This window comes from Nycticebus coucang, chromosome 15, assembly GCF_027406575.1.
Source record: "Nycticebus coucang isolate mNycCou1 chromosome 15, mNycCou1.pri, whole genome shotgun sequence".
Taxonomy (NCBI): domain Eukaryota; kingdom Metazoa; phylum Chordata; class Mammalia; order Primates; family Lorisidae; genus Nycticebus; species Nycticebus coucang.
In genome coordinates, this window is record NC_069794.1 from 10,187,585 (window position 1) to 10,214,186 (window position 26,602).

The 26,602-nt window shown below is 38.5% G+C and overlaps 1 protein-coding gene and 1 pseudogene across 1 annotated transcript in view; both read left to right on the forward strand.

Annotated features, from left to right (window-relative positions):
• The window catches only part of FGF14 (fibroblast growth factor 14), a 675,946-nt gene that overhangs the window by 125,722 nt on the left and 523,622 nt on the right, over positions 1-26,602 (forward strand). The window lies entirely within an intron of this gene.
• LOC128566957 (60S ribosomal protein L19-like) lies at positions 17,608-18,673 on the forward strand (annotated as a pseudogene).

Below are 26,602 nucleotides of genomic sequence, written 5' to 3' on the forward strand. Positions count from 1 at the left end.
ACTTTCTCAATATCCTGAACTTAAGAGAAATAACTTACATCTTTAAGGCTAATGCATTTTAACTTTACTGGAGGCTTAGAAAAAGAGAGAAAGTATCCATAAATTCACTCACACATACATAGGGCCACCGAGGCATTAAGAAGACTCTAAGTTATTTAGCAGGATTCATCCCATAGACATGTGCAGGGCACCTGCAGTGTACAGCTCCTTATGTAAGACTGAACCCGTGGAAACAAATGAAAGAGGACAAAGAATCTGCTCTCATGAGTCTTAAAGTCAAATGTGATGCTCAGCAAATTGTGGTTTGTAAGCCAAACCTACCCCACCTGTTTTTGTATAGCCCACAAGCTACGATAGAAAGAAATCATAAGAATAATATTTTGTGTTATATAAACAATCATATGAATTTCATTTAGATATATTGACATTGAAATAGAATTTTAATGGAATATAGCCACGCTCATTCTTTTAAGTATTGCCAAAGACTGTTTTCATGTTACAATGTCCAACTTGAGTAGTTACATCAGAGAGCTCTTTGTACACAAAGGCTAACCTATTTCATTGTAGCCCTTTACCAAAGAGTTTATCAATGGGTTTTCTAATGGGTTACAAAGCTGTTAATCGGATTATCACACCCTTAAAATCAAGCATGTGGGAAAGATGGGGCAAGACTGGTGTGTAAATATATGAATGTGTATACTGAGGCAAACTGGTGCTAATGTGAAAACCTTCATCACTTTTTAAAAATTCTTTACAGGGTTCACAAGAGACTACACTCAAGAAATGATGAGCAAATTGTAATTAGTAACATCATTCTAGTAATACTAAGTTTGAGGAATTTCTAACCGAATCCCTACTGCTTTGGTGTTGAAGTTTCTGTAAGGCGAAAGGGCAAGAAATAAGTTTAATGATACCTCATATAGCCCAGGCTTTCACTAAGTGCTTACTAACCTTGGCACTTAATTGGTATAGCAACTGAAAAAGAAAAAAAAAAAGACACATAGAGTATAGAGAAAAATGTTGCATATAAACTTTTAAAAGTGAGAAAAGACATCACCTGTACAGATATATGAACTATAGATGACATGTTTTACTCCATTAGTATGCAAAAAGTATTTTTGTGTGTATCATGAAAGGACTGTTCAAAATGTATGGGCATAATATTTTTCTTCTGAGAGATCCAAAGTACTTGTTTTAATTCTCTGAATATTATTATGTAATAGTAAAAAGAAAGCTTAATCTCTTCATCTGCCTTTAGAATTGATGCAAAGACAGATCTTTGAACCCTTTTTCCTGTTAATTATTGAGAATACGGGTGTCCCCTGAATTGTGGCAGGTCGTTTTCATGTGTTTCCAGGAGGCTTTGGTCTGCAGGATTACATAAACATTACCACTTATTAGTCTTTTCTCATCATGACAGAAAGAAATAAAAAAGCTAGATAAGATAAAATCATTGTTTCAAAGTGGCATTGATATAAAATAAAATGTCAGGGTAACGTAGAAGAGCCTTTGAATTTTTAGGCTCCTAGACAGATTCAACTTCAAAGACTACTTTATTGTCTGACGCAGATGCTTTTTATCATCCATCCTCAAAAGATTTTAGTTTGTTTGTGTGGCTTCAAAAGAGTCTCATTTATTTATTGATCAAACAATTACTGAGTGCCTACTGTGTGCTAAGCACTGTGTCTTATGCTTGGAATAACAAGATGAGGGTTTCTAATGTGCTCAGGTAGTAGGAGGACAAAGGTAAAGTGGGGGACTCCAGCAGTCAAAGAATTGTCCAGACAAGGCAGGTCTGTGATAAAGGGGGGTGTTTAACAGGGAAGTGCATGGGGTAATATGTATAACAATAATAATTTTATGTCTTTCATTTTAAAAATTTCATTTGCTATAGTTCATTGGATCTTTTTAGGCCATTCATGTTAAAAGCAAGAACATTTTAGAAATGAAACATTCAGGTATGGGGTGGCTCAGACCTGTAATCCTAGAACTCTGGGAGGCCAAGGTGAGAGGACCACTTGAGCCCAGGAGTTAGAGACCAGCCTGAGCAAGAGCAAGACCTCATCTCTACTAAAAATAGAAAAGCTAGCCGGGCATCATGGTTGGTCTAGTGGTAGTCCAGAAGCAGGAGGTCACTTAAACCCAGGAATTTGAGGTTGCTATGAGCAAGGTTAATACCACTGTACTCTAGCCTGGGCAACAGAGTAAGACTCTTTCTCAATAAAAAAAAAAAAAAAAAAATTAAAAAATTAAACATTCTGTATTAGAAATTTGATTAACTAAGTTATTTTCTCACAGTGAAGATATAAGTTATGTGATCTGCCCTGGTGTTTTGATCTGAAATTTAAATGAAATACAAGTTTGAACATTTTGAGGAGGAGAAGAAAAAAAAAGTCATGGCATTAATACAAACATTCTCACAAAGAATTATCCACCAAATTGCATGCCCACCTTTTAAACAGTTCCTCTTAGACAGATATATTAATACTGATTGTATCCAAATAATGTCATAAACTAAGGTGACTCTGATATCTCAGCTTGAATCATACTTAATTTCATACTCTTGGCATAACACTGTGACAGAAGGTCACAGCAAAACCAAAATACATCTATGCAAAGGAATGTATCTTTGAATTAGTGGTCTTCTTCCTAATTGTTATCACTACTAAAACTCGAATTTTATAACTATTGTCCACTATGTGTCAGAGATAGGGAAGACTGACCAGGGATGAGTTCCATTCTTACCAGACCCGAGAGAAGAAAGACATGTTTTCCCTCTTCAAGAGTGAATCCTAGGGAGACTGTGGCTTCTGTAGAATTACACAAAGTACCCGAGACACATATTATTCAATATTATTTATTTTAAATAACAAGTACTAGGTGAGGATTATGATTTCTTTTACATAGACATGTGTTTATTAGGTTTCCATTTTTTTGCCTTCACAAAATTAAAAAGGCTCAAAATTTAAAAATAATAACAATGTTTAAGATAAGAACTAGAAACAAAAAACTACAAACGATTTCTCAACATTGATGTAATTCATTAATCAATAAAGATTTATTGAGCAATTTTTTGTGCATTACAAATATGGGGCTAATGGAAAAAGTAGCATAACACATAAATGATGACGTTCATTGCTATACTCAGCAAGTCTCCATTAGGCAATTTGTAGAAGCAAAACACCATGATGTACACTATGAGCGGTAAAATTAATACTACGTGGTCATTGGCCTCAGAGAATTCCCAGGGGAGATACTTATGCAGAAAAACAAAAATATTTCAATGAAATATGTGTCAGAGTCACATATACAAATACTGTAGCTATTTAGGTCATTAAGAGGAAAGGAGTTTCTTTGGAAGAGGTGGAACTTGATCAATTCCTACGTGATGGATAAGTTTAGGGCGAAGGGGATTTCATTCAAGGGAGGGCAGATTGGTGTGGGCCAGGGGCCTGGGGAAAATGTGCTAAGGAAGGGAAGGGTGGTGTTGAGGAGTGAGCATTCATCATGCATGCTGGAGAGATGGTGTGGACGCAGCTGGAGAACAAGCGATGATCCCTTGGGAACTCTAATCCTGTAAAGTATTGACAAAACATCCATTGATGAGGTTGCTTACCTCCATCTATAAAGTTGGAGCCTGTCTTGAACAACAAGACCCATTTTGTGCTCGGAGGATGCTTTAGTACTCCCAGAACAACGATCACAGACATAGATTCAAGTGAGTTTTCCTTCCTCCTGATGCTGCTTTGCTTTTGAACCCTGTTCTGGTTCTGGCACCTGCTTTTGAACCTCCTCCTTGATCCTTGTCACCAGACCTCTATCTTGGACTATAATCCTTGCAACTCTGCCACCAATTGCCTTGAAGTATCCTCCTTGGCTTTATGCCCTGCGTCATGAACCACTGCAACTCTGGGCAGATTATTTACCTTCACTTTGCCTCCATTTTTCATTCGCAAAATGGGAACAAAATTAATAGAGATCCTATTGGAAGTTAAAAGTGCTTAGAATATTTAGAACAGTGCTGGATACTAATTAAGTGCTATCAAAGTACTAACAATCATCGAAGTATTATTTTGGTAGTTCACAAAGGCTCGGCTTATTCACTGACTAAATACAGATCTAAAAGAGTGGAGAATTTGTGAAGGAAAATCATTAGAACTATTGGAAAGCAGTACATTCACTTACATTATCAAAATAAAGAAGAACTCAGGGCCCAGACTGTGGCATCAATTCTTACTGGGGTAGAACCTCCCAGTTATTGGAGAGCCAGGTTTATTGATATAAATCCTAACTAGCATTTATCCCATTTAGTGTTAGTTCATCCTGATTTCTGAAATCCGTGCATGTATATCATTCCAAGAAAGTTAATTTTCTCTCTCTTTTTTTTTTTTTTTTTTTTTGGTTTTTGGCCGGGGCTAGGTTTGAACCCGCCACCTCTGGCATATGGGACCGGCGTCCTACTCCTTGAGCCACAGGCGCCACCCAATTTTCTCTATTTTTATTATATCCAAAAAGTTACCAGGAATAGGACATACACATATTCCAGAAATTCTTCTTAATGAAATACTAAAATCCACCTCGAGGCAGCATACATAACCAAAAGTATAGTATTCATCTGGGTACCAAGAACATCCATTGACTCACCAAAGGTATTAATTATTATGGAGTCATGAATATTACCCTTTTCTATATAAACAATTCCTCTGACATTAGAAAGGTACAAGTGGATGGGCTCTATAACTAATTTCTAAATGAATAAACGTTGAATTATAGGGTCTTCCAAGATTTGTTCTTTTTTTTTATTTCTTTTACTCCTTGGGTGACCCTCCTTCTTTCCCTTTTGAAGAATATATAGCACTTAGAGCTCAGAGTAGTGAGAAAGACAGGGAGGGAGAAGAGAAAATGAGAGCATGAGAGAGACTGAAGACTTCATCATTGATCATTTGCAGTAAGAACTGATACTTAATTATTTTGAGTCTTCCTTGCACATCAGCTGGTAAGAAATGCCATTTAACTATTTTAAAGTATGATTGTTCACATTCAAATGATGATTAAGCATTTGTGCTTCTTATTCTCCCTGCAATGCTTTCGTTTTATGTTTCTTCCGTTCTACAGCTGATTTATGCACTCGTGTGGGTTTCTGCACTTAATTCATAGAGTTGTAGTTTATCTAAAAAAAATGACGCCAAAATTAATATCGAATCTTAGTTTCTAAAAAATTTTAGAGTACAAAAATATCTTAGCAGAGCATCTAGCCCGATTCCATGATTTTTTTAAATGAGGAAATTGTAACCAGAGGTCATTGCACTGTGGCTTCGATTGTTCTTCTCATGCAAAGGTTAAACTCTGGCTGAAGTACAGGTTACCAGAGAATCTTTTCATGAGGACTCTGCCACATTCATCCTCATTAGGTTCTGCCTTATTGATCCAGCAATCTCAGTCATTCCCCCAGTCATCAAAGGTTGTTGAAGACTTCCTTCATTGAGTTCTTCATAGGCCCTGAATAGATCAAAACAATCTTTCAAAGTCTGATAATAATTGTTCTTTGTCAAAGGGTGGACATTTGAAGACACTCTGGGTATAATACCTGAGACGTACTTTTGTATATGTAAGACCTGTTTTCCTTGGCTTGGAGATAATACTCAGGCTGTCAGAATACATCAGAAAACTGCTCTTTCTTTGGAAAGGAAAAGGCACTGATCTGCAGCATTTTAAGAAGTTCCAGAGCCAGGACTGTTTCTGCAACACCACCCTTCACTGTGATTTTTAATCTTAGAAACATAGAACATTAAAGATCTTCTAGTTACACTACCTCCATTTGCAGGCAAAAGTAAGTGTCCACAGTTACTGACTGCCGACCACACGCTGGCATCTATATGTAATATGCCATTTAAACCCCACGACAGCACTGTAATGTTCATCTTTACATCTTACAGAAGAAATGACACTCAGAAATTGAGACTCGGAAAGATTAACTGACCCACCCAAGGTTACATACTGGGTGAGAGACAGACCCGAATTTAAGGATTAGGGCATGAAATAAATGATTTAATGTAATTTAATATCTCCTTTTGAACATATATATTAGAGAAAAGTAATTTTGATTGTATTTTTTAATAAAGAATTGTTACGGCAGACCATGAATTCAGAAATGTAGTTTAATGTAAATCCTTAAAAATAATTGTTGAAAAATGCTTTATAAAGAAATTTTCTAAGAATGGCTGGAATCTGTACTAAATCTAAAAGATACAAAAAACAACATTTATGGCAAAGCATGGTGTTTTAGAACTCTTGGAAGTGTTTTGATAATGCTGGTAAAACACTTCCTTCTGGGTCACTTACTATGCACCCTTCATAATATTTACATTTGTTACATCTTCGGGCCAACATGTCCCCAAATGAGTTCTGTAGCTGTTACTGCAGACTCCTAGCTCTCTGCAGCTCTGTAGTCTCGTCTTCCTCTGCAGTAATAGAGGTTTTAGCTGAGTATGTGACCTCATCTCTAAAGTCTGTATTTCCTAGCTTCCCTTGCAGCTACCTGTGGTCATGTGATCAAGCTGTGGCCAATAAAATATGAATGTAAATAATGTGAACAATTCCCAGAACATTTGCTTGAAACAGAAGATGTTGTTTTGTGCCCTGCTTCTCTTGTTTCCATTGGTCAGAATGTGACTGTGATGGCAGGAGCTAGACAGTCATAGAATGAACAGTTGGCTTTTGAGGACTGCAGAGGAATAAAGGAGAAGGAGCCTGGTCCCTCATGCCTTGAACCCTCCAGACCAACTTCAGAAAGCTTATGCTTTCTCAGGGAAAAAGGTAAACATCTATTGTGTGGAAGCCATGACCAGTTTTAATGTTAAGTAATCTGTGTCCCAACTTTTTCCAGATATTCATAATTACAACTTGAGAAAAGGGATCCACAGATAAGAATATTGGGCAAACGTTTGCATGAACAAATTAGAGAGTTTTGTTTTTTTTAATTGCAAGACTTGTCAGAGCATTTATTGTCTGAATGTTTGGAATGAATCTCCAAAAGGGGGGTATGCAATGTTTCTAATATTTATTTGATTATGAGAATCATTTTTAAGAACAGGCTTCCTCTAGACTGCGTAAGTGTGTGGAGTGCATTTATGAGAATTGCAGCATTGAAAAGCACAAATTTCGGAAGCTGTCAGTGGCTGAGCTTGAGCTAAATGTTGGAGTTAGGTGTTGGTGTGAGAAAGCTGTCCAGAGAGTCATTCAATTAACTTATCACTGCGGAGCACTAAGCATTGGGGCAATAAAGATACAATTCTTTAGAAGAAAAAGCAAATCAATTATTGTTATAGGCACTTAACTAACATTAAAACAAACTAATTTCTAAATATTGTGGCTCAAGTTGCTTATGACGTAACCTATAAGAAGTAGGGACAAGAAGAGAGGCAAGATTAGCATTTGTGGTGTCTTCTGAAGTGGTACATGTAGGGGGCTCGTTGGTCCTTATGCAGCTGGAAGAAGACTGCTTTTGTGCTGCAAATACATGACTTTGTTTCTCTGGTGTGGTGTGAGAGGTGCTTTTGGAGAAAGGATCTCTTGGCCGGGTCATCCCGTTGCCACCACTGTTTGCAACATACAGATACTGAGTTACTTGGTGAGCTGTCCGGATGGACATGTGTTGCCTGCTTTTGGAAGCAGAGATTTGCAGCTGGGAGAGGTGAGAAATCTGGAGAAGTGCTCTGGCGGGGGCTCATTTTCAGTGATCATTAAAGCATGAAATGTATGTGGAATAAACAGGTAGGAGCTGGGAAACGCAAACCACTTGAGGGACCTGTGGAGGAGGAACTGTATCATGACCGAGAAGCTGGCAGCAGGCTAGTAGTGGAATAAAGGGAAAGGCAGAGTCCAAGATTTCAAGGTGAGCCGAATCATCTAACGACAAGACGATGGTCAAGGCTCAGGTGCCGAGAGATGGGAGGGAAGGGAAGAGGGCCCACTCTGATCGCAATGGGGCTGACCATGACAGTGGCAAAGGCATCAGTCAGAGGAATGGTGGGCACAGGGACGGAACATGCTAGAACATTGGCTGGACACATTCCCACTGTGCCCGGCTGCTGTGTAGGGTTTTCAGGGAGAGAGCCACTCTTGCCTCCTCTTCACTGGACATTTCTAAATTCAGAAAGGCACTCCAGGGGTAATGGTAACACAGGCCATGGGACAGCACTTGTTTGCCACCGGAGCACACAAGCTGCTCCCCAGGAAACTCAGTTCTGAATTCTTCACCAGAATTCTTCATTAGAATTCTTTTAAAGTTGGCTTGGTGCCTGCATCTCAATGGTTGAGGTGCTGGCCACATGTACCGGGGCTGGCGGTTTCAAACCCGGTCCTGGCCTGTTAAACAACAATGACAACTCTAACAAAAAGATAGCCAGGCATCATGGAAAGTTATTTTACATTTGCCTTTTTGAAAATGTTACTACTGAAACTCAAGTACTTGGAAAGAAAGAGAAAAGGCAAAAAGAGAGTGGTAGTAGAAACAGATGAACCCAAACCCAGTTCCCTGAGCACCCGGGAAAGGGCCTCTTTCCCCTGCTCCCGTCTCGCTCTGTGCTGGGCATTGCATCTGCTCATGATTTTAGGTTCACTTGACATGTACACTGAGTCGACTCCAAGGCTCTACTCCATTATTCCAGAGGAAGTTCAATGTCTGCCCCACAATTTGTTATTTCCCAGGGACTCATGTACTAATGCTTACTCTAGATCCATTTCAGATTCCTGCAGGCCTCTAGTTCTCCTTTTTTCTCAGCTCCTGGAGCTGTTCTTATTGCCCCGTCTCTCAAGTAGATAACTTTTGCGTACTTCGATGCACAACTAGAAATACCATTCAAATAAGACAGTGGTGTGGATAACGGCGTCACCAAACACGAACCCAGTTACTGTTTGCCTTCCCTGCCACTGGCATTTCTTTGGAACCGCCCGCTTTTCTTCATGACACACCCCCCTGCCCTGCAGCTGTCCACGCCCCTGCACTCTGGCTGCTGGCTGACCCTCCAGATTCTACAGCATCTCATGAGCAGCCGTCATCAGTTGCTTTTATAGTTTTTCACATGAAACATTCCTTTAGGTCACACTCACCCAGCTTAAAATAATCGCTCCGGGTATTTTCCTTAACCAAGACTGTTCTCCCTTAGGGTAACTCTGGTGCCAGCTGTTAAAGTGATTCTTTCCCCTCGACCTGCTGCATAATTTTAAAAAGACAAATATGTTATTTATTCCTCAGTAGCTGACATGTCTGGATAATGCTGTAATAATCCCTGTTATTTTTTCCTGCAGCAGGTGGTGGAGAAAGGAATGATGCTTATTATTTAATATGTGCAAAGCTGTGTCCATTACATATTTTAATGATGCTTGTAATTGTTATTTACCATGCTTAAAACTTCCTCCCTGATATATTAAATCATGCCAGGACACAGCTTTAGGCTTGATCCCTGGGTAGCGGCACAGCCCCAAGGGAATCTATTGCCAAGAGATGTAAATGCGGGAAAGAATCACTTGGGAGAACCCTCGGAGGGCATCATCTGTGCGTTAAGCAGGAAGAAAGGATGGCTGGACATTTTTCGGGGGAGCCCAGGTTCATTTCAAGTGGAATTCCCAGAGGACTTTATTCTGAACAAGATGTTAATAGTAGTTATATTATGAAAGCTTAGACTTCTCACTACTTTGCCTCCAAGAAGGGTTTTATTATTATTTATTTGCTTTTGTTGAGGGGAACAAAGCTGAGGAGAGAAAATAAATCACTTAGCGCATATTAGGCACAGTACCAGTTATGTTATACACAGTATTTAATTTCATCCTCCCAACAACAGGGAGTGATCTCATTTTCAGATTAGCAATGCGACACTCAGGAAAGTGTCAGTTCTGTGGTCACATCGAGTCGAGGGTCAAGTTAGAATTTAGCTCTGGTCTCTTCACACCATGATTGTTCAGAACGTGGGAATCGACGTACCTGCTACTCACTTCTTGAACTTACGACTTTGTATTCCAGTCGTTGCTTCAAAAAATCAGAGCACAACACTTTGTCACTCTATAAGAGGACGCGAGTGGGACGTTCTTCACGTGCAGGGAGGATACGGCTCCCGCAATGAGGGAATCGAATCACTGGGACTGTTTTCTCCTGGATGTCGTCTTTCCTGTTTGTCATCCAAATACATCAACATTCCTGTACTTATCTGCTGTTTTTAAAAATGGGGATTATATGAAAATAACATGCTTAACAAATACATAATTCCGTGATTTAGAGAAACGATATACTTCAGTGATTCAGAGCAGGGCCCTGGGAGTCAGACTTTGGGTTCCAATGTGTTATCCACCCTGTGTTGATTCTGTGACCTTACAAAAATTACAGGGGGCTCTGCTATGGCTTAGTTATATTTTTTGTTTAAAGATGGTACAATATAATGGTGGTACCATCTTGTAAGTTATTGTGAAGAATAAACTGTGCAAATATGTGAGAAGTGCTTAGAATGGTGGCTGGCATCTAAGTTGATTACAACTAGTATTAGAAATCAGTGAAGAGCAATAGACACTAGTAAATAAGGCACTCATATATAACTTAAATTTGGAACATAAAGGAGAAAACTCTGGCAACTGAATTGATTAAATATGACATGTGAATTTTGTAAAATATTGTAGTATTATTTTAATAGCCAAGAAAATAATTTTGTAATAATTGTAGCATTATTTTAGTAGCCAATAAAAAGTGGAAAGGTTAAACAAATAAGCTAATGTATGATAGTAGCTACCAAAATATCATGTTTTTCATATAACCTATTTCCATGTAAACATATTATTTGGGAAAAAAAAGATGAAAACACTATATAAGCCTTATTAAATCTATCTGCTATTTATCCACATATATATTCATATAAATATGGATCTATATATCTATGACTGGAAGAAAAGACAGCTGTATATTGATAATAATCTCTTGATATGGGCGGCGCCTGGGGCTCAAGGAGTAGGGCGCCGGTCCCATATGCTGGAGGTGGCAGGTTCAAACCCAGTCCTGGCCAAAAAAAAAAAAAAAAAAAAAAAAATCTCTTGATACAGTGATTATAAGTAATTTTAATTTTTTATTCTTCCAATTGTCTTCCACGAGTTCTCAGTACTTTTCTAGTCATAACAGTAACATAAATAAAATAAAACAATTAATCCAGTCAGCATATAGGTCACAAAATTCATAATATATACAGCCACATCATCTTGCTTTCTACACTTTTGAACAAAGCCACTGAACGAGTTCTGCGTTTCGCCATTCCTACATTTCTGGGGTAGGTGGTACCAGGTCTTGTGTATTTTGTGAAATTTGATATCCTCATTCCTTATGGCCATCAGCTTTCAGTCATTCAGCTTATAATTTAACGAATGAGCCTTCTCATAGCAGCAGAGACGGTTTTTCAGAGTAACATATATCCTGGGATTTAATGCAACTTTTTTTTTGTTACACAAAATGTATGTAGAGTGAAGCTTACTTCTGGAGTTACATGTCTAAAAGTCTGAGCTTCAGACTAACTTGATTTTGTTTTCTGAAGAAATGATGCATTTTGAACCTATGTTCAAATCATTTGCAGGTATATAAGCATTAGCATATAAAAGAATAATTTCAGGAAAGGCCATGGCTGATGTCAATATATATCACTATTTTGTTCACTCTTATCTCAGAATTTACCTACTTGAATTTAACTTCTCCACTGTTTATTTTGCTCAGGCAAAACCTGAGCCTCAAGAGATGTCTGCCAATTAGCTCTGTAATTTTGCACAGAACCATCCTACCCACTGGGTCTCTGTTGTTTTTTCATCTGTGACAAAAGGGACTCTTTGGAGCCCTTAGCCTGTGACTCAGGCTGCCTCTTTTAATGGGCTGTGGATGTCAGGCTGGTCATTTAAAAGATTTCAGCTGCGTTTTGTGTTATTTCATTAGAATTTGGTAGAAACTTGGTAGCAGAGACATTGCAGCTGAATGGCAGGTGGGCTCCACCCTTGACTGCAGTTCTTAATGGGGCTCTTCAGAAACCACTGTTGGCCCCAAAGTAGCATTTACTTTAAGACTCTTTTTTGGTCCTGGGCCAATTGCTTTGCAAAGTAAAGTAGAGTAGATCTGATCCCAGCTGTGTATTATTCGCAGTCTAATACAGGTGATAAAGACCTGCCCAGGGATATTAAGGATGCAAATTAAACAAATACTTGCATTATTAAATCAGGTCAGTTACAGAAATAGGCTGGGAATTCATTGGTGCTGAGCACTGTTGTGGTCTCCCTGTTGCTGATGTCAACATGTGTCGGAGAAGGGTCTGAACAGCAGTAAAGCTAGTGGAAAAGAAGGAATTTAGCATTTGGCTTTCTTCCTTCTTTCTCTCAAATAAGATTCGGTAAGTGGTTGAGATTATGAAGGTCTTCCCTCTCCTGGGATCCTCCCTGGCTTGGGATGCTTTCCAGCAGGGTAACAGAAGGCAGAGTCTGGGACCCACCTTCCCATCAGCCTGGAGCTCCCCCTTGGAAAGGGAAGAGCGTCTGCAGACTGCAAGTTGGGCTGGTAAGTCAAGTTTATGAGGAATCTTCTACATAACCCCAGTGGGCAGGGCATGGGACTCACCCGTGAGAGAGGGCACAGAGTGAGTGAATGGGGCACTTCCCAGAGGAGAGAAGGGAGAAGGGTTTGATACTGAAAGCTGACAGTCAGAGAGTTCTCTCCTTTCAGATGGCTCATGATCTCTTCAAGTTTTGAATAATTTTCAATTTAAGCACAACTCTAGAATTAACGATGAAGGCATAAATGAAAGAGACACTGCAGTTGTTTTAAATAGGAATATAAAGTCAATGTGATTTCTAAAATAGACTGTCTTGATAATCATTCTAAAACAGATTTTCATCGACCACCATCTCTAGCATCTGTTTGAAAATAAAGTTGGTAAAATTGGCCATATTCTGGTAACGTGACAGTTGATAAAATAAATAAAAAAAAGATCTGACCAGAAAAGAAATGAAATTAAAAATGAAAAAGTCAGGCAAAATATTAACCCTTGTGTCATCTTTCTAGGTTAATATGCTTTTAGCAAGCATTCTTGGTTTCATAATCTAAGCCTTTTGCTCTCTATTAGTTTTAGAAAAGTGACCATCACATACGCATACTAAGTTAGTCAGAGTCACATTCTCCTATTATTAATGGCAACAGTAACACCTCACAGAACCTACTTCTTTGCATCATTTACTGTTAGCTTTAAAAAGCAATGTTAGCAACTAAACACATCACTCGTGTGTTTTTGGTTGCTTATATAAGACATTACTTGGATAAAAAAATTCTCTAAAAACATTAAGGCCCAAACATCCATCTCTTTGTAGTTTGTTTATGTTTCAGAAAGAGATAATCTATGCCATGACAGTTATGTGGTTTTTTTAGGTAACTTGAATAATGCAAAAACGGCTTTAAAACTCTTCTTAAAAGGAAAAGGAATTCTTTGAACTGTCAGTGAGCAAACAATCTTTTCAGAGCTGCAGAATTTCTATTTGATGGCCTGTGTCAAATGCAATAAACATTGAGAAAGTTTCCATACTCTAAATATGTCAGCACTTTCTAGAAGATTGTAAGAGCTCTTTGCTGAAGTGCTTTTGATTTTAGCAACGATGAGCTAATAGTATATGCACATTAATTTACAAGTGAGGCAGACAGAAATTTCTAGAAATCTCGAGTTAGTATTATTCAGTAGTTAAGATAAAAGCACTATTATTGAGACCTTATCTTTGTAAGGGTGCTCACTTACATTAGCCCACACAATTCTCAGGATAATCTTGAATGTTTATGTTGCTAACAGTAAAAGTAAGTGCCAGACTGAGTAGTTTGCTGAAAACCATTTCACGGGGTCTGACTCTAATTTGTCGAGTAATCTCATGATGCTTCTTAAACTTAGTGTATTTCCCTTGATCTTTACACCATGGTAACATGGTAGCTCCGGAAGTACACGTGACACATGCTTTCCTTTGTCTGCTCTTTGCTGTTTTTGCTCTTAAATTGAATTTAAGATTATGTTGCTCTTATTATCACATTGCTGAGACCAATCCGTGATCTCGTTCTGTCTTGCATCTATATTTTATTTGAAATAGTTCTCCCTTTCTGCTACTCTTGGGAAGATTCTGGAGGGAATTAAATTAGAGCCAGAGAAGTCCACTGGACTAAGCAGAGTGAGAACAGGGGAGAAACATTTCTCTGGATGTTCCAGAATCCTCTGGACTCACACCACTCATGTGACAGCACGTGATAAGTACCTGAGGTCTAAGAGTTCATCAGGCACAGAAGTCTGAGATGTATATTCTCTGTCTAGCGTTCTTTGTAGGGATCCATGGAAGCTGCTGGGATAATTGGCAAGTTATTTCCCAATGGAATGTCTTTATGCCTGAAAACTTAGCTTATTACTTTCACATTCATGCTTACCTTCTTTTCTTTTCAAATATTTCATTTGAATTAATGTAAGTATTAGGAGAGGAATCCCTCCAATTTTAAATGCAAATTTTCAGAGGTTGTGGAAACAAAGAAAAAATGTTATAGTCTCTTGTCCAGACATCATGATTTAAATTCTTCATTAGACAGTATTTTTTGCATAATTTCTAATTTATAAAAGTAGCACATATGAACCCTTTGCAAGTTTAGAGTGACAAGAGAGAGATGTTGTCTGAAGGGGCAGGTATGCCGCTTCTGCAGGGCATTAGGGGTTGAACCGTGGAGAAAAAGAGTTAATCTCTGTCATTTGATATGAAGATGGAAGCACTCAGGAGAAAATGCTTCAAATATATACCAAGATTTGTCCTAAGCAAAACATCATCTTGATGTGCTCATGGAAAATCAACATACATTTAATTAGTGTGGGTTTTATAGATATTTATGAGTTGAATGCTATCACCACTATTTAAATAATTTATTAAATAATGACGAGTAAAAACAAAACAACAACTCTATACTGGGTACAACGTATATAGACCTGGTGCCTATATTCCATAAACAAAAATGAAAGAAAGATTCTTGGGCCATGGGCTTCTTTTAGGGGGTGAGAGAGAAAGAACATGACGTGAGATGCGTTTGCTGTGTTTGAGATGTTTTTATATAAGCAAGCTACATTCTTGAAAAAAACATGTATTAGACATACGTTAATCAGAATTTCTGAGCAGCATCAGAAAATTGGCATTTTATTCTTATTGATGATCTACATTTTGTAGAACATAGCACTCAAACAACCAAACAAACAGCATCCTTGCTCACATGAAACTGCTGTGTATTGGGGGCAAGAATAGCTCATAAAATTCCAGATTCATTTGTAAAAACTTGATAGTTTGTGCAAGGTTGCCACAGATACATGCAGCATTTCTGTCAGTCTTAAACAGATCAAAATCCTTCTCACTCTCAGAGGTACAGGTGCCCAGAGATGGGATGCAGTGCATTACAAAACTGTATATTTAGAAGTGTTACTGAACCAAATATCCACAAGAAAGCTGAAGAGAAAGCATGATAAGGGGACTACAGAACCAGGTGGGGCAGTGCTGGCACGTCTGCTGCTGAGCGTCCACCACGCCACGTGCTAGATCTTTTCACCATGCCATGTGCTAGATGTTTTTCAGAGTGTCTGCTGCTCTTGGAAAACCCCTGAGCAAAGTACAGTTTTCACCATTTCTATGAGAAAAATGAAGCCTGAGAAACTGAGTAATATGCTCAAGGTCACATGGTTGAGAGACGTGGCAGTGACTGGCATTGGATGTAAGTCAGCAAATCACATTTTTTTTTTTTTTTTCTGAGACAGGAATTCACTCTGTGCCCTGGGTTGAGAGCTGTGGTGTCACACCTCACAGCAACCTCAAACTCCTGGGGTCAACTGATCCTTTTGCTCAGCCTCCCAGTAGCTGGGACTACAGGTGCTTGCCACAATGCCTGGCTAGTTTTTTTATTTTTAGTAGAGACAGGGTCTCACTCTTGCTCAGGCTGATCTCAAACTCCTGAGCTCTGGCAATCCACCAGCCTTGGCCTCCCAGTGTGCTAGGATTACAGGTGTGAGCCACTGTACCCAGCCCATACTGCTTTTTAATTGGATTTGACATCATGCCCTCCTGACTGGATCAATAGAGTTATTAGGAATAAATGGAAACACCAAAGGGAAGAAAAAAAATGCAGAGAAAGAACACTTAGTTGAAAGAAGTTTTAAAATTAGGCCTGTAGAAAAATAAAAGCAAGTTGAAGATTTTTAAGATGACAGAAGCATTCACTATGCATTGGGAACACATCTTGATCCTAAAAAATAAAATCATTATTTTCTGCTTATTAAATTTCAGGTGTTCTAAATAAGTAGCACAACATTTCTGTTACTAAAATTAAGTACGTGAATGTAACTATTTTTTACCTTGTTCTTCTTCAGATCACAAAATTGCTTGCTACCTTTCAGCAAGCATGAAATTTATTTTTATCACATGGCATAAATGAATGCCTTTAGTCTTTAGGCAGTAGGCCATTCTAAATCTCGGGAAAAGCAAACATCTGAACAGGTGGTGAGTCTGCATATTTCCTCCTGGTGAAGGCTGTGCACAGGGAAGGAAATTACATGTTGTGGCTTAATCCTGGTCTCACGCTGCTATTTCTTTTTGTCATGAATTCTATTTCCTATAAACACCATTAGTTGATGGATCAGTGGTTTGCTATTATTAACTAGGTTAGTTATATTTTTTAGTTTCCCTGTCCAAACGTTACTCAGCACGAGTTTGAACCACACCATATGTCTAGTATTGCTACATTTTGCCAAAATAATGCAATGCAACAAAGTCCTTCCCTTCACCTGCCTTTTTCCCCGGGACAGACATTGAATTTTATTCCTCTCATGACAGGCCTAGGATATGATTTCAACAATGACAACCTAACCTGCTGTATTTAAAAAATCTTCTTTGATCTTATGAAATGCATTTTTTAAAATCAAATCAAAATACATTTGAAAGTAGGTTTCAAAATCTAACTGATGAATCTCTCTGGTTGTATAATGGTTAAGAGGTTGAGTCCCTTATCAGTATGTGACATAAATCAAAGTCTAGCTCTACATATCACTCAGTGATATGGGCTGAGTCGGTGGGCTAGTTATTTATCATCTCTGTGCCTCAGTTTTCCCTACTGTAAAAGTGAGATGATGACCGTGACTCTTTCTTCCTACTGCATATTTTCACGTGTGTATGTGTTTGTGTGGAGAGTAAATGGATTAACACAGGTGAACCATTTAGAACAGAAATTGTGTGCGGTCGTCATTCCGTGAATGGTAGCTATTATGTATTACTGCTTTCAGTATTGCTACTAGGTACTTTCGGAAGGATATCTATGTTCACGTACTTTGTGCCAACAAACACTAGGCTTATAATGGTGAAAAAATCATAGACAAGGTCCCTGCTATCTTGGAGCTTACATACTGCAGTGGGAGACAAATAATAAATAAGAAGTTATAAGTAACCCCCCACCCCATCAAATAGTCAAACAACACGCAATGCAAGAATGAACACAGACTGATACTAAAATGGTGAAGGAGTGTTTCCGACTGAGTGTGCAGGATGGTTTCTTTGAGTCCTCTTGCTACTGTGGCTGGAGCCATGAGCACACTCAGGCTTCAGAAGAGGCTTGCCTGGGCGTTGTCGCTGTGGCAAAGAGAAGGTCTGGTGGGACCCCAAGGAGACTAAGGAAATCGCCAATACCAGCTCCCATCAGCAGATCCGGAAGCTGATCAAAGATGAGCTGATTATCTGCAAGCCCGTGAATGTCCATTCCAGAGCTTGATGCTGGAAAAGCACCTTGGCCGGCTGGAAGGGCAGGCATGGGGCAGAGCTCAGAGAAAGGGAACAGCCCCTGCGGGGATGGCTGAGAAGGTAACCCGGGGAGGAGAAGGAGGATTTCTGCCTCGCTGCTGAGAAGATACCGGGAAACCAAGAGGATTGACCGCCACATGCATCACTGCCAGTACCTGAAGGTGAAGGGGACTGTGGGCAGAAACAAGAGGATTCTCGTGGAACACGTGCACAAGCTGAAGGCAGACGAGGCCGCCAGCAGCTCCGGGCTGAGCAGACGCACGGAGGCCGGGCGGCCGGGACCAGGGAAGCGCGCATGCGCGGGAAGAGCGCCCCCGCGCGGAGCGGCGGGTCGCCAGACAGAGAAGCAGACCGCCCCGGCTGCTGTTTGCACACGGTGGCCTCGGGGGTGACAGTCCTTCAAATACGACGAGCCTTTATCTGCTTGCAAAAATAAAAATTAAACTCAAAACTTTAGGGATAGAAATCAAATCAAAAGATAATCTGAGGGAGGAGAGTGGGCAGGGAAGAGTCACGAAACCATTGGGCATTGAAGTATGCAGTGTCGGAGGGAAATAAAGACAGAGTGGCCGGAGCGAGTGGGGAAGGGCGTGGGAAAGGTTGGCCAGGTCGGGGCACCGAGCGCGGCCGGCAGGACGAGGGGTCGGATTCACTGGCCGTGCGACCCGCAGCCCTTGCGGAGGAGGGGCGGGTCACAGTAACGTCTCCGCAAGGTTCTCCGGCCCTGCGTGGAGAGCAGAGCCTGGGGTGGGAGCAAATGGAGAACCAGACCAGTCGGGAGACTGCCGAGATGGACCAGGTGAGAGGCGATGGTGGTCTGGTCTGACCGTGGTGCAAAGAAGACCAAAGACTCGGGTTAAAGGTTTGGAGTTACTGAGTTATTTCTGTGCCCTGCTCTCTGTCTGACCACCGGCAGAGGGACACCCCACGGTGCCTGATGACAGCGAGGACAGTTCACAACGTACTAACTGGATGCCCAGATGCTGTGCTGGTTATTGGGAATTTAAACTTACAGTCTCTGAGAAAATTGACTTATTTAAAGTGGTAAGATAAAACATGATAATGACTTTACTGAGTACCAAGAAATGGGAACAGTACTTACAAGAACTTTGGGACTTTCCAGAAGAATTCACTGAAGAAATAATGTTTGATTTCGGCTTCGAATGACAGGTTGGAGTTTGGCATGTTGAGTAATGGGCTGAAATGCTCTCTGTGAAGAAAATGGAAGCACATGACTCGAATTATAAGCGTTCGTAGAGAATTTAGGGACGATTACATCAACTGGTGTGACTGGAATACAGCAAATGGATGAGGCTGAGAATGTTGAAGGAAGGGTGAGTGTGATGGGGCTTTCATGCCCAAGAAAGAAAGTACTGGGCTGCCACATGCATCACTGCCTACTGGCAAACAAACACAAGGTCTAACAATTTCAAACATTTGAAAAGATTCAGAATTCAATTGGAAGAAAAAGCTCACCAGATAATTAACCAAAACCAACATATCTTAATTTTAATTCTGATAAGGATTTACCACAAAACTAACGCTGATTGACTGAATCACTCCTCTATAAGAACAAGAGAAAACCAATAATCTCTCTGTAGGGCTTGAGGAGTAACCAGCTAATATGAACACAGAAATTTTGTACTTTATGAATCAGGTTAACTGCTTACTGTGTAAAAGTGTATTCATTCATTTCTTTAGCAACTAGCATAAGCATGAGGGTAACACTTTATTTATTCAGTGGAAACAACACTACTACTCACATTAATCAAATTTATCTAACACTGCAATTATGAAAGCACTTTACACAAAATATGTGCACAAATATAAGTTGCTACGAAAATGACAAAAGACTAATATTTGCTCTATATGAATTCACAATAATTGATAAGAAAAACATCAACACACATATCGACAAACAAGCAAAGAGCTTGAACAGACAATTCAGAAGAAAGAAGAAGAAATGGCTAAAACATGATAGAATGCAATGTATATAGACATAGTATATATACTATATATAAATTTATGTGCACTTTTAGTTAAAGGTGTATAAATTAAATGTGACTTATATTGTTTATCTAATTGACTTCTTAGCGAGCAATTTCACAAAATGCATAAAGATCCTTAAAAAGTTTATATATTGGTAGGTAATTCTGAGAATTGATCCTGAGGAAATAAACCTAAATGGGATAATATCTGCAGCTATGAAAACAGTTGAAATTTCTAAGTATAGGGAAATGTTTTGAGAATCAGTGGTAAAGGCACTTCATGTAATACGATACAGATTTTGAAATAAGATTTATGAAAATGACATAATAACATGGGAAATGCTTCGAACATAACATAAAATAAAAAGAGTAAAAAGTATGTCTACAATATGCTTAAAACACATGAAATACCTTAGGCAGAGAGAAAGGGAGTGAAATGAAAGAAAGACAATTACTCTGTGAATCTAAGTGAAGGGAAATGGATCTTTCACTTTTTTCCTGAATGTTTCATATTTTGTTGAAGCAGCAATATTTTCATCTCATTTTATCTAAAATTTTACAATTTTGCTATTAGATGACAGATTAATTCTATTTTAACATTGTAGGAATTTAACACTGGATTTTTTTTTTTTTTAACTTATTCAAGCACAGTGTTGTATTCTGTGCTTTAACTTGTTCAAGCACAGTGACAAATAATGGAAATATTTGCCAAAATAATGCAATGCAGCAAAGTCCTTCCCTTCACCTGCCTTTTTCCCCGGGTCCCTGCCTTGGAACAGCAGTGACATCCAGAGGCATCTAAGTCACAAATGAGGGTATCACTGTATTGCCCAGGCTGGCCTTGAACTTTGGGGCCCAAGGATGCTCCTGCCTCAGTCTCCCACATAGCATGGAATACAAGTACACGCTACCACTTCTAGCTTCCATACATTTGTCTTAAAGATTTCCAGGGTAGAGCCAGGTTGGGTCCTGCATACCTGGTAGTCCCAGCTACTGGTCAGGCTGAAGTAAGAGGATCCTTTGATTCTGTGATTTTAGGGCAGTCTGGGTAACAGACTGAGCCCCCACCTCTTAAAAAAAAAAAAGAATAAAGATTGCCAACTTGATTATCTGACTTTTTAAAACTTGGCCCAAGAAACTCTTCACTTCCCTAATTAAGTCTGCATAAAATTCTCTATCATAAAATTTAAATTCATTTTTCCTAATACTGTCTTCCTAAGAAATGATAAATAGCCAATCATCATTCTTTATATAATAACACACCTCATATAAAAAGTAGAATGGCACTCCATATGGTCTTCCCCAAATAACCTGCCCATGCTATCCACACTGAGAGACATTCTCAGAGTTAATAAAAGGACTTTGTCTTACAATTCTAGTTTGTTGCTCATCATGAAATTCATGATACATTCACAAAAATTGCCTTGACTGTTGAATTCCCACATATCCAGCTGGTCTTCACCGAAGACTTTATTTGCTTTCTCTGATAATTGTTTTTCATTTTTCTGCATATTTGTGCCCACCAAATTTTTAACTGCCTGTTTCAGGCTATGTTTTCTGTATTATCAAAGCATTAGGTTTAAATTATGTTTTCTCAGTTAAACGTTATTTGAACACTTAAGAAGGTTCTATCCAGATTGCTAATTGTTAGGTGCTATGGTACTAAATCTAAAGCTTATCTTGCCAGCATAAATGACATCCCTATCTTCTTGGTGACCCGTTGAACCATCTGCTTGTTATAGGAGCAGATAAAATGGGTTGCCATAGTGAGTGTGTCATTAGACTTATCATAAGATTAGTCAGGCTCTTGATGGAAATATTTTTTCCTAATTTGTCTCTATTTGAATAGTGTATTTTTCACTATCTATGTTAGTGATCTAACATAAAGGATTAATGCTAGAAATTGCCAGATGACATGTGTAGTTTTTATTTATTTTCAATCGAAATGATTAAAGTTACAAAAATCAATGTTTTCATTGTAAAAAGTTAAATTCTAACAAGCAATTCAGGAATGAGAAGTGAAATTCTCCCTCTTCTCCCTTCATGCTGTTCCCTTCATTCTAGCTTTTATGGAGATTGTTCTCTATGTTTACGTATGTTATACCAAACATTTTCTTGCATATACAACTATATAGTATATTATTACTTATATAACTTTCATGCAATATCTTTATTATTATTTATACTCAAATGATATCATGGAATAATATTCTGCAGTGCTTTCTTTTCACTTAAAAAAACATCATTTTCACATCAGTCACTTTCATAATCGATCTTTCTTATTGTTTATCATAGCTCCACATCAGTTCTTTGTATGGATTATTATTTTACTAATTACTTTAACATTGAATTATTTTACTAACCTTAAAGAGTTAGTCGGTGTTATTGAGCTGCAATGCAGCTGAACCCATGCTGGGTGCGAAGGGTACAGTGATGAACAAGACGGACCAGGTCTCTGTCCTCAAAGTGTTCAGATTTTTGTGCCCTTAAGGATGGCATTTATCTTGCTTTAGTTTGTCACTATTTCTATTAATAATTTACTTTATTCCATTTACATTTATTGATTTCATGAAGGTGTTTGGTCATCCTATCCTGATGTCCCAGAAGGCTGTTTTCCATAATTTTCTGCCTCCGTTCTCATCTACTTTTAGCTAAATTGAAATTGTTCTTTTTTGCCCTTGTGACATTAAAAATTGAGAAAAGTGCTATGTTTATATTTTCTTTTACCCCTTACTCTTAGTGTTTTATGTGATTATAACATCAAGAATTATAACATTTGCCTTCTCTTCTGTAGCCATAATTTTCCTGTTTATTAAGATCTAGATTTTCATTATTTCGATTTAGAATTAGCATTCAACTTTTATGTGACACACATTATTTTGATTTATCCCTTGACTGGAGATTCATAACATGTTATATATACATTCATAACATTTATATATATATTCATAACATTTATGATATGTAACTTTTTCTTAAAAAGCCAATACCTTTCATATGTCCTCAAAAATCAAAAAATTCATGTTTTTTGTCTATATGTATAACTGAAAATCTTGGCTGAGTATACAATTTAGGGACATATATTTTCTTCTCTTGAATTCTGGTATTTCTTCACCACATATTGGTCATTGGAAGGTGATGCAGAAATGCGTAAGGTTGTCTGAAATGCTCCTAACTTGCTTTTCTGCCATCACACTGGGCCCTGCAGAGGTCAAGTGCTGAAGATGCAACAATGGACAAACCTCATACCTTCACTGAGAAGCTCCCTGACTGGAGAGAGGTTGAGCCCAGAATCAGTTATCTGGTTCGTAGCCATAGTTCTAACCCAGTGGTTTGGAATAAAAAGTTCTCCTTTTGTCTTAAGGTCCAATAACTTCATTAGTATTTTTCAGTCTTAATATTCCACATAATTTCTTAGTAATTATAATGTGAATCTTTAACTTTTTAAGTCATTTCATAAGAAAGATTTCTTTTGTTAAATCTTTGAACTTTTTTCTGTTTCATTTATTTTTTTTCCAGAACATAGGTTTTGAACATTGAATCACTTTTTGCACTTTTTGTTTTCTGTATTGTTTTCTCTTTAGTGAGATTGTATTTTTATTCTTTTATTTTTGTTTCTGTGTAATTATGACTCTTGCTGACTTAGCAGTATGTTTCTACTCTTCTTTCAAATGTCATTTTCCTCTGAAAAATGGCTACACTTATATTTTTAATTTTTTTCCTTGATACTGGTGAGTTCATGTTTTATCTCTGTTACCTTTGATGCCCTTTTTATCTCTTTAAGTATCTTTCTTAAATTCTTTATCTGGAATCCGTGTTTCCATGCCTAATAAAAACAGCAAATGAGATGTTTTCCAAAAAAGATCTCTTGACGTAAATTTACTTCTGCTTATTGGGAGCAATTCTTTTCTGAAATGTATTTATCTGATCCTTTGCTCCCCGTTCTTTTCCCCAGTTCTCTCTCTCTCCCCCCTCCCTCTGTCTCTTTCTTTTTATTCTCTCTTTGAACCGAGAAGATTTCTCATGGAGAGGATTAGGCTTGTTGCCATTGGACATTTAGATCACATGATTTTTAGCTTTAATTTAGAGCCCGCCTATCTCTGATCTGGTGAACTGGTCAGCAGCTGCAAGGAGGATGGTCCCTTCTCTCTGCCCTCCTGACTCCATATGGGATGATTTCTTGGGGTTAGGAGATTTAATGAGAAGAAACAAAGATGGCCAACGTGCATCATCCATTTTCTGTTCTGGGAAATAGAAATCGACCCTATTCTTTTTCACCCTAGACAAAAGATCATTAGTTAGACCCTTTTGAATTTATCATTTACTTTTAACAAATCTGCATCTTGATCAAGTTGTAGAGAGATGAACCGTCCTCTATTTCTTCTCTCATTTTGTACCAATCCTATTGTGTTTGGCTATAGTCTCATTCACTTTCCTTGTGGGGTTGTTATAGCTTTCTAATTTCCTTACAATTGCAATTTTATCTTATTTTTAATTATTTTTATCAAATGGTTGAGTCACAATACAGGAATTAAATAAATATTCTTATATTTTATAAAAAATGTCTGTTGGTGTGCTTTAAAGTAATCAAAGTATGTATTTGTATTAGAAAAGATTTATATTGATTAGAAAGAACCACTTTTCAACATTTTCAATATTCAGACCTTAGGTAAAGGGTTTTCAGTTCTCAGGTTAAATATATTTATGCTGAAGACATCAAAATTAGAATTCCAAAATATATTCTAATTTTGGTTTTTTTTTTTTCACTTACCAGCTGTGATTCTTCTTTTTAGTCTACATTTTTCTTAGTATTAAGGGGATAAGACTTCCTCACGAGGAAATTTTGTACAAATAAAACAGAAAATGACACATTCTAGCATATATTTTGGCATACTAGCAATTTCAGTGCAAGTATAAGGCAGGTCAATATTTATATTTTACATATGGAAAAAAATTCCTTTTTACACATGGAAAAGAACCCCAAGGCATGGCTTCTAAAGGATCATAATAGATTTTGGTTTTTGTTTGAGCCATCTCCAGATGAGCGCATTGTCTTATTTATCTTATGCTCAGTTTGATAGTGATCAAAGACATTCCTGTCAGCAGGCAGGGTCTTCCAGTTACTCCCTTTTCACCTCGTCTTCCCCGTGTTTGCTGAAAGGCACAATGAGCCCACCAATTCTGTTTTTGAGCATTTGCAAAGCAGTGATGGGGTATGGTGGGAACTGAAATAGTGTTGTGGAGTTTATACCAGAAGGAACCCATATTTACTGCAAGAAAAGACACTGGAGTAATGAAGGAGTGTCAGGGACTTTATTTTGAAGAAGAGTTTTGAGGGAGGGTGAGCATGAGAATGGAAGAGAGAGGCCAAGTTGGAGAGAGAAAGGAAGTTTCAAGTGTGTTTTTGTTAGAGATTGGAATTCCTTTCATGTTCCCAAAGGATGCAAGTAAGTATTAGAACTATTTTAATTAGTTTGGGGAAAAGGGCTGCATTTATTTGTGACACTGATGCGTAGAACATACCTGGGCTGCCTGCATTCCCTTCCGTCTGCTCAGCCCTTGTCCATCCTGGGCTGTGCCCTGGGAGACTGACCTTGGTCTTTGACCAAAGGAGACCATTATCAAGCAACTAACAGGAGAGAGCAGAGTGGGATTGGGGACTTCTCTCTTATACTGTTTTCTTTTTTCTTTTTCTTTTATTGAGACAGAGTCTCACTATGTTACTCTCTGTAGAGTGCTGTCGTGTCACAGCTCACAACCTCAAACTCTTGGGCTTAAGTGATTCTCTTGCAAGAGAATGGGACTATGGGTGCCCGCCACAACATGGGGCTATTTTTTGTTGTAGTCGTCATTGTTGTTTGTTTGGCTGGCCTGAGCTGGATTCAAACCCGCCAGCTCCAGTGTATGTGGCTGGCTCGCTAGCTGCTGAGCTACAGGCGCCGAGGCTCTTATACCATTTTCTTGAAAGTCACTGTGGACCAACTGTCTCCCTGAACCTTGGGTCACAGTTCCCACGAGGGGTCTCCTCCAGCTCCAGGTTTCCATGACCACATGTCTTTTTTGGCTCAGATGATGTTAGCATCCCCCTGCCCCACTCCCATCTGTAGCACCTGGGGCTTCTGTACAACCGGTATAGACTCTTACAAACATCTCTTCATAAATCCGTTTCCCAAATTACCCAATTTAAGTATGTTGTTTTCTGCTGTAACCCTGAATGACACAGGACCACACGAGTCCCTTGGACTTACTTGGTTTATAGAAGTGTTTTTACAGTGTCTGAAATTCTCCTAGAAAAAAAACAACACAGATGTCCTGTGGCCATAGAGCTCAATTAATTGAAGTGGGCAGAAGATTTATTTTTGGCCCATTTTCATGCTTTAAATGTAGGCCTGCTCAGTTAGAGAACGGGAAATAAGCCTTCTTGTTACTATTAATTTTAGGCAGGGGAAGGGAGTAACACAGACCTTTCTTGAGCACCAATTTTGTGTTGATATTAGTGTCATGATATCATTATCCTACATGATCCTCGTAGGAATCTTGTAAGAAAGGTATATGTTCCTTTATTTTATAGATGAGTATCATGAAAGTTAGATATTTTGATTTCAATTCACCCAAATTTGTTCCTCCAATTTCCTGTACCTCAAAAGTACATAAGAACTCTTTTAAAAATACGATTGCTAGCACTGTGCCAGATTTGCTGGGGAAAAACCTCAAGGGTGTAGCTTTCAGATAAGTTCATAAACCCTCACCTAATCCTCCACGCCTAG